Here is a 12037-nt window from a genome sequence, read left to right on the forward strand (position 1 = left end):
GGCGGCTGATGTGGGGAGCACCAGTGATGTGTAGGTGTGTGGAGAGGGTCGGCTCCGGGGTTTGTTGCATGGGTGGGTTCCTGGGTGAGTGTGTCTGAGGTGCTGTGTGGCTGCTGGGAAGTGTTTGCTTCAGGTTGGGGGGTGCCTGTAGGCGAGGACTGGCCTGTCCCCCAAGGCCGGTGTGAGAGAGGGGTCCAGTTTGGCCAGTCTCTACGACAAAGGATAAATGGACATGTCAGATATCAGGAATGGTCACCCATGGAAACCCGTAGGGGACACTTGGACCTGCCTGGGCAGCCATGGATTTACAAGCAGCCATCCTTCTACAAAGGAATTTCACCAGCCACCTACAGAGGGAGCCAGCAGAATTGACCTTCCTATGCAAATGTGACACTGTTTCCCTCAGGCTTAACAAAGACACTAATTGGATGGCCCATTATAAAACCCGTCTTCCTTACATTTAACATACCATGGACCTAAAAAGCCAAATAAGGGACATTTCCAGCCCACTCACTTAGTCTCCTTAGCACCTGCACTGCTATTGATACTTCTTTATAAAAAAATTCCTCTCCTTTTTTTTTCTGTTCTAATTCTGAGGGTCCCCCTTTTTTCTCCACCCAAGCTCATCCGAAGAAGCGGGTTTTGCCCACGAAAGCTCATGATACTAGATATATTTTTGTTAGTCTCAAGGGTGCTACAGGACTGCTCGTTGTTTTCATAGCATCACAGGGTTGGAAGAGACCTTGGTAGTCATTGAGTCCAATTTTCTGCTAAAAACAGGACCAACCCAACTAAATCATCGATTCAGGGCCAAGCTGGGCCTTAAAAACCTCTTGTGATAGAGATTCAACCCTCCCCTTCCCCAGGTGACCCATTCCAGTGCTTCACCACCCTCCTAGGGAAATAATTTTACCTCCTCCATTGCAACTTGAGACCATTGCGCCTGGTTCTGTCATCTGCCACCACTGAGAACAGCCTCTCTCCATCCTCCTTGGAGACCCCCTTCAGGTAATTGGAGGCTGCTCTCAAATCCTTCCTCACTCTTCTCTTCTGCAGACTAAACAAGCCCAAATCCCTCACCTCTCCTCATAGGTCATGTGCTCCAGCCGCCGAATCATTTTGGTCGCCCTCCCAATGTGTCCACATCCTTTCTGGAGTGGGGGCCCCAGAATTATGAGTTCAGACTGCGGGATTTGAGCTTATTTAGTCTGCAGAAGAGAAGAGTGAGGGGGGATTTGGTAGCAACCTTCAGTTACCTGAGGGGGGTTCCAAATAAGGCTATGTCTAGACTGCAGGCTTCTTTCGAAAGAGGCTCTTTCGAAAGCATCTTTCGAAAGAGCCTCTTTCGAAAGATCGCGTCTAGACTGCAGGCGGATCTTTCGAAAGAGCAATCCGCTTTTTCGAAAGAGAGCACCCAGCGAGTCTGGATGCTCTCTTTTGAAGAAGCCCTATTTACATTGAAGAACGCCTTCCTTCGAAAGAGGAACTTTCGAAAGAAGGCGTTCTTCCTCGTGAAACGAGGTTTACCGCCATCGAAAGAAAAGCCGCGTTCTTTCGAAATAATTTCGAAAGAACGCAGCTTGAGTCTGGACGCAGGGGAAGTTTTTTCGGGAAAAGGCTACTTTTCCCGAAAAAACCCCTGAGTCTGGACACGGCCTAAGATAGCACCAGGCTGTTCTCAGCGGTGGTGGATGGCAGAACAAGGAGCAAAGGTCTCAAGTTGCAGTGGGGGAGATCTAGGTTGGAGACTGGGAAACCCCATTTCCCTTGGAGGGTGGGGATGCCCTGGGAGGGGTTCCCTAGAGAGGTGGTGGAATCTCTAGCCCTAAATCCCAGCTTGACAAAGCGCTGGCTGGGATGATTGAGTTCGGGTTGGCCCTGCTCTGAGCAGGGGGTTGGATTCGATGACTCCTTAGGTCTCTTCATGGCTTTGGCTAAACGCCCCCAGTTCCTTTTACTACATAGAGGGGTTTGATTTCTCCTTCTTCTCTTGTGGTTGCCAGAGAACACTGTAATGGGGTTTTTGGATCTGAGTCTCATCTGGTGGCAGCCAATAGCCCCTTTCAGACTAACACTATTGAAGGTCCGTTCCCATCCACCCTCACCAGGCACTCAGGCTGTGTCTACACTGGCCACTTATTCCGGAAGATCAGCCGCTTTTCCGGAATAACTTGCCAGCTGTCTACACTGGCCACTTGAATTTCCGGAAAAGTACTGTCGATCTAATGTAAAATCATCAGTGCTTTTCCGGAAAAACTATGCTGCTCCCGTTCGGGCAAAAGTCTTTTTCTGGAAAACAATCGGGGCTTTTTTGCGGAAAAGCACGTCTAGATTGGCATGGACGCTTTTCCGCAAAACGTGCTTTTCCGGAAAAGCATCCTGCCAATCTAGACGCGCTTTTTCCGAAAATGCTTTTAACAGAAAACTTTTCCGTTATAAGCATTTCTGGAAAATCATGCCAGTGTAGACGTAGCCTCACAGTAGTATGTAGCACCTGATCTGACTCCTTCTGACTTCAGTAGGGATTAGGTCTGGCTCTTATTCCATCCACACAGAGGTGCCCTCTGCACTGGCATTAATATCATCAGTCTAGTGAAACATTTCGGTGCATTGTTCTCCATCTCTCCTGGTATCCTTAGCAGGAGCTCGATGGAATCGCAGTAAAACTTCCTCCAGCCGTGGCCCCTTAGGGGAGATAATTATTTTCTTCATATATGGTTGGAGATTAAAATGCAAGGAATGACTTCTAGGAATTCGCAGGTATGTCGGCTTTGATGTAGACAAAGAGGAAAACTCCCGACCTGATCAAACTCTCGCAGGTCTATAAATTCTTATGACAGATAGAAGGGAAAAACCCCATTTCGGAGTTATCGTTGCCTCGAGAGCTGCAGATTCTTCCGTTTTGATCTCTCCCCTTTGATCTGAGGGAGGTTTGACAGCTTGCCATGAAAGGCAATGTTGTGCCTTATCAATCACATTTGACAGAAGAAGGGTAAAAAGATAAGTCGCTCCCACCGAAAGCTTACAGGATAAGAAGCTACGGAAGTAGAAGAGGTGTCTACAAAGCGGGGATAATGTAGCATCAATTGACAATCCGCTGGCCCAGAATGTTCCTTGGGACAAGCCAAGCTCTGAATTGTTAATGTGGTGGATGGGCCGTGAGGGGGTTTGTGGAGCTCCGAATGAGGGGAGTGGAGAAGTAGCTATTAAGTTGCTGAGGAGTTGGGAGTCTTGAGGGAGTTGGAGTCACAGAAAGCACCCGTGAATCCTTGCCTTCTGATCTGTGTCCATTGGATCAGGGTTTCTCAGAGGATGGGCCACATCTTAACAGAAATAATGCTTGGAAAATGCACGTGCTTGGCACGTGGATTTCTTCCCTCCAAAAGGCCCTTCCTCCCACATCTGAGGCCACCCGTAGCTGCTTTGGGAAGAGGCAAGAGGACTGTCCCATCGCCAAAGTCCTCTCCTGTCTCCAGCCTGTCGGCTTACTTTTGGGGGGAAGCGAGGCAGAGTTTGCGCTTATTCCCCTCTGCCTGCTCTAATGCTAGGTTCCCTGGAGCCGCCGGCGAGTCTTTTTTCAGCTGGGACTGGGCGGCTAACTTGCCGGAGCTGTGCAGCACTTTGAGAGCCACACCCGGTGCTGTGCAAGCTGCCGAACACAGCTGCAAACCAAGAGCCCAAGGTTTGCAGCCTTTGCTCCAGCATCAAGAAGCCCCAGGACTGAGACTTGAAACCACTTTCAGTCCAGCAGTTGGAGGCACTAGGGGCTGTGTCTAGACTGGCAAGTTTGTCCGCAAAAGCGGCTGCTTTTGCGCAAATACTTGCCAGCTGTCCACACTGGCCTCTTGATTTTGCGCAAAAGCACTGATTTTCTACTGTCCAAAATCAGTGCTTCTTGCGCAAATGCTTTGACGTCCCCGTTCGGGCAAAAGCCCTTTTCTGGAAATGTTTTTGCGCCAGAGGGCCAGTGTAGACAGCTAAAACTGTTTTGCGCAAAAAAGCACTGATGGCGAAAATGGCGATCAGGGCTTTCTTGCGCAAAACCGCGTCTAGATTGGCATGGACGCTTTTCTGCAAAAAATGCTTTTGCGGAAAAGCGTCCGTGCCAATCTAGACGCTCTTTTCCGCAAATGCTTTTCACGGCAAAACTTTTCCGTGAAAAGCATTTGTGGAAAATCATGCCGGTCGAGACGTAGCCTAGCTGTGTCCCCACTGCTGAGGGAATCCCCAACAAGGCAGCTGTGGCTACATTCAAGCCCCTTTGGGCTACCCCGAGGGGAAAAAGTGCGGAAACTAGGGCAGGGAATCCTTCCCTCCGTGAGGTGACGCTGTCACGCTGAGGACCTGACACAGAGCCAAGAAGGAAACTTGACCCCACTTCAGCCGGTCCTGAAAACAAAGACGCTGCTCCACAGAGGCCTGCTGAGACCAACTCCTGGGACCGCCTCGCCTCAGAATCTTGGTGTCATCACAGCCCCAGGCATGTCACTGTCCCCTCAGGGACCTGCGGGGCACCCTGGGCAGAGGGGCATGACAGCGCCCCTCTAAGAGACCACACCCCTCCAAGCTGCTTTCTTCTGCTGCAGCTGGGGCCCCAAACTCCTCAGGGGACGGTACGAATGGCTCCTTCCAGACAGAAGTGAAACAGCACAGACGCTTCGGGCACTTGGCCGTTGCCCCCCATCGGCGTGGGAGGCTAGAGCTGTCTCAGCCCCACACGGCGGTGTGATGTAGACGTTAAAGGGAGCTGGAAATCAAAGGAGGCCACGTGGCACCCAAGCCGCCTTGCTAGGACTTTAGCCCCTAAGAAGAGAGGCGCCGAGACACCGCTCAGCTGGCGAAACTGCACAGGCCCCTGCAGGTCCTAGAACCCAGGTCTAGAGAGGGGCCAGGTAACTGCAGCACCATGTTACCACCCAGGGGCAACTGGAGCCAGCCTGCACACCACTGCCCCTGTGCCACTGTGGACACAGACCATGGTCCCACCTCCAGGGTTCTGACAGACAGCAGCCTCCTGGCTCCTGATTGGCTCCCCACCCTATATAAAACCAAGGAGTGGTCTCGGGAGCCGTCAGGCGATTGTGTGGCTCTTCTGTAGCTGCCCCAAACACTCCTGCTCCTGGCTTGGACCTTCATCAGGAGCCAGGAGGGCTGACAGACTTGCGGGGCCCTGGGTAAGGTGTGGGGGGAGCACCAGGCTGTACCATGCGCCCACGCTTCTCCCGCCTGGGCAGAGAAGCACTATAGTGTGGCTTAGATGGGTGACACTGCTCAGCTCACACAGGGGCAAAAAAAAGGTGGCCAGTTTTTCAAAAGAAACACATTACTTCGCTGATCGCGTGGGGGAAGCGCCGGGGTCGTCACCAGAGACAGGCCGGTTTACACCAGCTGACGATCTGGTCTGGAACAGGTAACGAATGTTTCACTTCGCTTCACCCAACAGCTTCAGATTAGGGTTCCACCTCAGCTACTCGCCCTGCCCCCTTCATCTTTACCTCTCCCTGGAAGCGCGAGAGTCATTTCCTATCGTCTGATGTCCCCATTCTCACAAGCTTGTGGGGCGCTGCATGAAGCAGCCTACAGACAAATGAAGTGCACAGTATTATTCTGGAAACTCCACAGCAGCCTGCATGGCAAACGTGATGCTGAGATACATGCTCCCTCCTCTTTCCTACTCCTGATCGTCTCCAGCCTGACTTCTTTGGGATGTTGCAACAGTGGTCCCAAGCATGCTGGATTCTGCAGGCTACTTCATCTGGCTGTTTGCACTGCTAGGTGAGGTGGCATTCCGGGGATGTGACGGAGCCCCTCCCCCCGCATACAAGAGGTCCCCTGTGAAAGCACAAAGTTTTTCTTCACTCAGCACACAGTCAACCTGTGGAACTCCTTGCTACAGGACATGGTGAAGGCTAAGACTTTAACAAGGTTTAAAAAAGAGCTAGATAGATTCATGGAGATTAGGTCCATCAATGGCCATTAGCCAGGAGGGATCGCGTGATTACCTGTTGTGTTCCCCCCTCTGGGGCATCTGGTATTGGCCAGTGTCAGCAGACAGGATACTGGGCTGGATGGAGCTTTGGTCTGACCCAGCCTGGCCGTTCTTATGTTATGACCTGAGCTAGTGGCCAAGAAATCTGACCCCGCAGATGACAATTGCTTTCCTACTGCTTTCATTCCAGCCAGGGCTTTAACTGCTGATGCCTGGTGTCACTTCATCTTCCATCCCAAGGCTACAGTTTCCTTGGGAAAGCAGCATGGGGCATGGCAAAGACTCAGCAGCATGGGCAAGCGCCCGTCTGCCCATAGCAGCTGTATACAAGCACCCCAGCCCACAAGCACACAGAGCAGATACTAATGAGGGATGTGGAGGGTTAACCGATAAGCCTCACCTTTAATGGGGGAGGCAGGCTGGTTAAGGTTAACTGGTGGGGCTGGAGCAGCCCCTACCTGCAGCAGGAGGAAAGGGGGGGAGACGATGTGACGGGGCATTTGCCCCACAATGGCCCTTTAAGGGTTAAAACCCAGACCTGGGAGAGGGCTGCAGCTGAGGCAGATACAGCCAATCAAGGCCCAGCTGGGGTGGTATAAATAAGGGCTCCTGGAGGGCAGCAGAACGCATATGCTCTTGCTCTGGGTGGGGAGCTGGAGGGGCTTGGCTGCTAGGGAAACTGGAGGCTTCGTGAGGCTGGGGAAAGGCAGGCAGAGTGGGGGAGCTGTTACCTGACCTCACTCCTAGGCTGCAGGGCCTGAGGCAAAGCGTAGGGGTACGCAGGCTGCAGGGAAACAGCCAGGGCAGGCAAAGGCAGCAGGTCCACACCCCCTTGCCAGTGCAGAGTGGCCATGCCAGCTGCAGTTTGCCCAGAGGCAGGGGTTAGAGGAGGACTGGTGGAGAGTCTCTGAGGCAATGGGGGGGGGTCGTGGGAAATTGAGAGTTTCCAGGGAGGGGAGGACCCCAGAGTACAGGGGTGCTGAGCTAGGACAGCCTGAGGCGGAAAGGGGCCTGTGGCCAGGGAGGGACACTGACCAGCAGTGGGCGCTCGGAGGCAGGAGCGCTAATTCCTGGAGCGACCAGCGGGGGATGCCGTGGGTGTGAGTGCTCACCCTGTGTCAGGGGCATTCCAGTCCCCCCTCTGTAATCAGTTAATCAGGTGAATGGTATGTTTAATGGGTTAGCCAATGAGACAGGATTTTACATCCCAAATCTCTTCCAGAAAAGACCCGTATCTTCTTGCCTGTGCACACAGGCCTAGAACACTGTAAGCACTAAATACATAGCCACACACACACATTAGTAGAGTATGAATCATAGGAGAGCTCCCAATATGTTTTCTATTGACCTCTATTAAGGGGATTCATGACCCCTAACTCTCTCCGTTAAGCACACGAGTATCCAGGGCTTGTTACATTTCCCCAAGTGACTAAGAAGATTAACGATGGGTCCCAGATGTTACCTACAGTAGATGTCAGTGCGGAGGGGAGGGGGAGATGGATCCCAGATGTCAGCGCTCCTCAAACCTGCTCAACTACAGTGAGGGGCTATCGAAAATGGCAGATATAAAACTAACCATCCATGTGCGAGCGTCCTATCCCAGCTGTCACTATGGTTCTTAGGCTTCCTGCCAGGAACCTAGCTAGACACTGGAGTCCCATTCCGGGTCTCTTGCACTAGCCCGAGACTTGTGTAACTCCACTGACCTCAGCAAGTTCCTCCAGATCGCTGTCCGGGTAACTGATCAGCCCCAGAAGGAATGCCAGAGGGGGACCTGCTGCTTGCCAGGCAGGGTAGAGAGTGGCCCCTCCTGTCAAGAAGCTGCAACTGCAGACACCCCCTGCCTGGCTTGGTCCAGCTGCCTGGCTTGCAGGTGGCAGGGAGACTGAGCAATGGCGTAGGGCCCTGAGCAGCTCAAGGCAGGGTGACCAGAGGTCTTGGTTTTAAAGGGACAGTTCCATATTTAAACCCTCCTGCAGCTAGCCAGCCAGGCAGGGAGAGTGGAGAACAGCAGGCCAGGAGGGTTGGTCACCTAGGAGCCCAGCAAGCAGTGGCAGTGTTGCCAATGCGGCTAGACCATCGTGGGCTGGAAAATTCTCTGGTGCGGCACGGGCCAGTTCCTGAGATTGTCACTAGAGAGGGCCGGCCTGTACAAATAACCACCCGTGTAGGGGACGATTTGTCCCATTCCTTGGGGTTTGCCGTAACTGAGCAATGTCAGCGTGGCCCTTGGAGCCGCGGCCAGATCGGACACTGAGCTGGGGCAGCGTCCCTTCCAACTGGGTGTCTGGCTCCACCCTGGACACAGGAGCCAGTGTCCTCATTTCATAGCTCCCGCTGCAGCCTCCAGGCCAGGCCCTTACTCACGCAAAGCATCTGGGAGCTTTGCCTGAGCCAAATGCAGAAAGGCAGCTTCATCCCCCACCTCCTGGCCAGGGAGTGCAGTCTCAGACGGGAAGAGGGGGCTGCCTCCTCCATGTCCTACCTGTGCCATTCCAGGGTCTTTGGCGAGAGCACTGAGTTCTCCATGGGCACGGCCACCTTCCTTGCACGAGAAGATGCAGCAGGACCCCTTGGGTTTGGGTTAGCACAGAGTCAGCAGGGTCCCAGCACGATGCTGCCCATGGTATGTCAGTGGGTAGGCAGACAGCAACACTGCCAGCTGAGCGAATGGAGCATCCCCTTGCCCCTCCGGTCTGCTCAGCATGGGCCCCACGAGCTTTTATGTACTGTGCAAACTTCCATTTGTTGGGGCAGGTTTCTGAGGCCGTTCAAGTCTCTGTGGGCGTGTCTATGCAAGAAACTTGCAGCAGTTTCGCAGGAGCATCGGGATCTCCTAGCGGTTAGGGCACATGCCTGGGAATTGAGAGAAAGAGAGACCCCCACCATCAAGCTCCTGTTGTGTCGGAGCCTTTCTGGGTGACCTTGGTTGAGTCACTTAGTCTCACGCCTGGATCCACCAAAGGGGCTTAGGCGTTGTGATGCTGAGCATCAGGGTGCCTCGAAAAACCACAGGAACCGTGTTAAATTCCACCCAACCGAGTTAGGCGCCGTACACAGCATAAGTGGAGAACAGGAACTATCGAATGTGGTCCACAAAGGCGGCATGGGAGCTGGCCAATGGGAGACATCAATGAGATTGCTCAGCCCTCTCCTTCGCTGAGCATGGTGCTCAGTCCGGGTTGCCAGGAGGCACCTGGATCTGCTTGTGCTTCACAAAGTTTGGGTGGCCAATCTGCTCCATGCAGTAGGAAGCCTCCGCACAAAACGGCGGGGCCACCCTGATTAGGTCAGTGTTAGGGCGTGCGCAGCAAGGAGCCCAGTTCAAACACTTACCCCAGTTCATCCGGCAGAGAGGGACTTGAATCGCGAGTCACCCTAGGCCCTCCTCTGTTTTGTGAACTGCTCTGGGGCTTAGGTGGGAGGTAGAGATGCACTGAGTATGCTCAGGGGCAAAAACATAGGCACCGAGGGTACTGGTACTCCCAAAATTTAAGCACCATGTAATTTTAGGGGCCTACAGGGTCAGGTGGCAACTGAGCAGGGCTGGTACCCTAACCGGTACTGTGCCTCAGTTTCCCCCCCATACAATGGGGATTATAGCAGGCCTGCCTTCCAGTCATGTAGGAGGACAAATACAGCAGAGATTGTGAGGTTCTCACAGCCTACAAGGTTGGGGCCTATATGTGTGGAGAGTCAAGGTCCATTCTGGTCTGTATGAATGTCAATGTATCAGCCATCCAGGCTGCCTGTCCCTAAAGGGACATTCACCCTGCAGACAGAGAGGTCTGATTGCTGCATGGCTGACACCTGTTGTGATCTAGCTAGTGAATCTGCAGCCGCTCACATGGACCCATGTGCTGGATCTGACTGTACTGATTTCATACCCGTCTTCCACGGCAGGGCAGCATCTGCGGCTTCCTTACCCCCCATCCCATTGCTCCCACCAAAAGGTGAAGGTTGGTGAAAGCCTCACACCTTGTTATCCTGCATAAAACTGGGCTTAATTCTGTCAGCCACGGCTCAAATGCACAAGGATTGCTCAAAGTGTATTAGTAGTAAAGACTCCACTAGAAATCGGGTTCCTGTTGTGCTGTGTACACTGTGTAAGAGGCCATCCCTGACCTGGGAAGTTTTCAGGCTACATGGTCAAATCAGGATTATCATCCTCCTCCTACAAAGGGAAACTGAGGCACAGAGCTTGTGCTTGCCCCGTGTCACACAAGACACCTGTAACTGAGATGGAATTTGGAGCCAGATCTTCTGAGACTCAGCTCATTTCTTTAACCACACCACCAGCCTCCTCTTAGTCACTTCTCTTTATGTTCTGGGGGATAATCTACCTTCTGTGGCATCTATTTCATTTCTTAAGGTTTAAAGCTAGATGGGGGGGGGGGGGGAGAATCAATGATTTTTCCCTGGAAATTTTGAAAAATGTATACTTTTTAAACTTAGTGACATTTCTTTTTTATGAAAATTGAATATGAAAACTATTAGCATTTGAAAACCATGTTTGGTGAAGGTTTGGCTTGGGGGTAGAGATATCGGTTTTAAAACAAAATAAAAAATATTTATTACACTGGAAAAGAAAATATCTTACCCCCAAAAATTATAGCGCTTGGTTTCAACCTCTCTCTCACACACACACAAATGTTCAACAAAACTGAAATTCCCACAAATTATTTTGTTTTGGTCAAAAAGCTATTAATTGTCCAAAAATATTTTGATGAAAAAGCAAAACTACCCTGCTTATTTAAGATGGGTAAAAAGAGTAGATCTCATTGCAGCTGCAGTGAAGTTGGAGGATATCACTGATTTTTGGTAGTTTTTGCTGTTGGTAGAGTTGGAAGAATTTGGACAGTTCAGTTTCCTGTCATAAAATACAATTTTATCAGAATTTAAACATGTCACAGGATTGTGTCAATTAAAACAAAAAAATTGACAGGAAAAAGTTGAAACATGCCATTTTGTTTTTCCTGCTTCCTTTCAATAAGATTTGCTTTGACTTCATCATTTTGAGTCATTTAGTTTTGACTTCTGTCAAATGAAAATTTTCATTTAATATTAAACTAAAGTAACAGCTAATATTCAGTATAATACACAAGATGTTCCACATTTTATATTATGATGTTTTGGCATCAAAATGAAATGTTTGCACCTCATTGAAATGAAACGGTTTGACATTACAATGAAACGGTTTGACATTACTGAAACAAAACCTTTCAGCTATTCGGAATGGAAACATTTCAGAATTTTGGTTCCAGGAGACATTTCAAAATGTTGTCCTTTCCTTTCAATTTAGAGCAAAACTAAATTTCAGAGGCTGAAGTTTTCACGGACCAGAATTTCTAATTTCTGACCAGCTCCAGTTATTGGGTTTTCATTACTATAATAGTTGGACGAAAATCTGAACTTCTGCGATCCAAAGAACATGGCCTGTGTTCTGAGCAATGGTCTAACAGATGCTTCCTCTCAATCCTCCCTCTCTCTTTGTTTCAGAGATGGGGTCTTTGGTTTCAAGGTCAGGCATCCATATTTTATCCAGGAGCCCACGAACTCGGTCATTCCTAGCTGGTGGGTCTATATGCAATAAGATGATAGATCTGAGTCCAGTTTCATTGTTAGAAACAAAATACAGGACTATGTAGCACTTTAAAGACTAACAAGATGGTTTATTAGGTGATGAGCTTTCGTGGGCCAGACCTGCTTCCTCAGATCAAATAGTGGAAGAAAATTGTCACAACCATATATACCAAAGGATACAATTTAAAAAAATGAACACATATGAAAAGGACAAATCAAATTTCAGAACAGAAGGGGGATGGGGAAAAAGGTAAATGTCTGAGTTAATGATATTAGAGGTGATAATTGGGGAAGCTATCTTTGTAATGGGTAAGATAATTAGATCCTTTATTCAGACTCAGGTGTAAAGTGTCAAATTTTAGCACAAATAACAGTTCAGAGGATTCTCTTTCAAGTGCAGTCTTAAAAGGCTTTTGAAGCAGGATGCAGGTAATTAAGTCGTTGAGACAATGTCCTTTCTGGTTG

The 12037-nt window shown here is 50.4% G+C and overlaps 1 protein-coding gene across 5 annotated transcripts in view; it reads left to right on the top strand.

Annotated features, from left to right (window-relative positions):
- LGR6 (leucine rich repeat containing G protein-coupled receptor 6) overlaps positions 1 to 12037 on the top strand; it is a 168106-nt gene that overhangs the window by 84350 nt on the left and 71719 nt on the right. The gene's annotated exons all lie outside the window — the stretch shown is intronic.

The sequence above is a fragment of the Pelodiscus sinensis genome, chromosome 27 (genome assembly GCF_052426305.1).
Source record: "Pelodiscus sinensis isolate ZL-2025 chromosome 27, ASM5242630v1, whole genome shotgun sequence".
Lineage (NCBI taxonomy): Eukaryota > Metazoa > Chordata > Testudines > Trionychidae > Pelodiscus > Pelodiscus sinensis.